Genomic DNA, 2,042 nt, shown 5'->3' on the forward strand with positions numbered 1-2,042 from the left:
CACCTCTGGTGTACATACAGCTTCTCACAGTTATTCAATAAAGCACCAATCTAGACACTGACGTGAAGAGATTTTCCACATGTAATAAAGGTCCCAAATCAGTTGACCTTAAATTGGGAAGATCATCCTGGATGGGCCTACACTAATTAGATGAGGTCTTAGGGGGACCTGTACTCTTCCTGTTAAGAGATATTTGAAGAGTGAGAAGGATTTAGTGCATGGAACTTACCCATTCCTGGATTTGAAAATTTGAGGGGCTATATGGCAAAGAATATGGGTGGCTTCTATGAACTAAATGAAGCCTTCAGCTGATAGTCAGGAAAGAAACAAGGACCGCAGACCAACAACTACAAAGACAGGAGTTCTGCCAATAGTCTGAATGTACATGGAATTGAATTCTTCCCCCAGAGGCACCATAAAGGAATGTGGACCTACTAATACTTTGATTTCAGGCTTGCCTGAACAGAGAACCCAGTCAAGTTGTGCCTAGACTTCTGACCTAAAATTACTATGAGATAATAAGTGGATGTTATTTTCAACTCAAATTGTAGTCAGTTGTTTTTCATTAATAGAAAACATACATAGTCTTTGTAGGATGACATGTTCAGATATGTGCCTCATCCTATTGAAATGTCATAAGCCAAATTCTTCCTCTCCCTGTCCTGCTATTGTAAAGGGGCAGGCATGCAACCTACTCTGCTCAATCACATGCCTTTCCTTTGGACTTTGAAGCTTAACTTATTGACCCAAGAGTGAAAAGATGGTTTATGTGATTTTTATCCCCAGAGCAGCATCCTGATCAGACTATTCCTGTTTTTCTGCTTTGTGCTCCCTATCCAGTTCTCAGATTCCTTTTTCCAGTCTTCCTCCAGTTCTGTGAGTCTCTGACATCTTTCTAATAAAGTCAACTTCCTATTGCTTATGACCAATAACGTGCTGGGGCCAGCTTTCCCCTATGTGTACTTCATCCTGTCTTTACATTCAGTGAAACTGGTAACTTGAAATTGGTCATGGTGGAATTATGTACTCTATGAAAAGTGGCAAGGATTACCATTCAGGGACATTTTTTGTTACATTTGGAGAACCAGTTGTTAACCATTACCAGCATATCATGCTTATAATAAAAATCTTAGATGGTGAAATGTGTGAGAGCATGGAAAAGGGCTGCAATACTGTGAGCTTTGGAGGGCAGAGATAGTAGGATGTTGTAGAAAGAACTTAGATTTTGCCATCAGAGAGCCCTACCCTCTAATTCTGCTTCCACCTATGGTGTGATTTGAGGCAAGTATTTTCTCCTTTCTGTGTTTTAGTTTACTCATCTATGAAAGTATATGACAAAGGCCATCTATGGCAAACCCACAGCAAACACCATTCTCAATGGTGAAAACAATGAAAGTACTTCCTCTAAGGTCAGGAATAAAACAAGGATGTACACTCTTGCCACTTATTATTTGCTTCTTTGCTTTCTTTTCTTTTTTTAAAATTTATTTTTTGATTGGAAGAAAATTGCTTTATAATAATGTGATAGTTTCTGCTGTGAAAGTGAAGTGAAAGTCACTCAGTCATGTCCAACTTTTTGCAACCCCATGGACTACACAGTCCTTGGAATTCTCTAGGCCAGAATACTGGAGTGGATAGTGTTTCCCTTCTCCACGGGATCTTCCCAACCCAGGGACTGAAGCCAGGTCTCGCACATTGCAGGTGGATTCTTTAGCAACTGAGCTATCAGGGAAGCCCAAAAGACACTGCAAATTAGCCATAATTATACATATATCAAATTGCCAACATCTTCTGGATCATCAAAAAAGCAAGAGAGTTCCAGAAAAACATCTATTTCTGCTTTATTGACTATGCCAAAGCCTTTGACTGTGTGGATCACAATAAACTGTGGAAAATTCTGAAAGAGATGGGAATACCAGACCACCTGACCTGCCTCTTGAGAAACCTGTATGTAGGTCAAGAAGCAACAGTTAGAACTGGACATAGAACAACAGACTGGTTCCAAATAGGAAAAGGAGTATGTCAAGGCTATATATTGTCAC

Source organism: Bison bison, unplaced genomic scaffold (assembly GCF_000754665.1).
Source record: "Bison bison bison isolate TAMUID 2011002044 unplaced genomic scaffold, Bison_UMD1.0 scf7180017864378, whole genome shotgun sequence".
In the NCBI taxonomy this organism is placed as follows: Eukaryota; Metazoa; Chordata; class Mammalia; order Artiodactyla; family Bovidae; genus Bison; species Bison bison.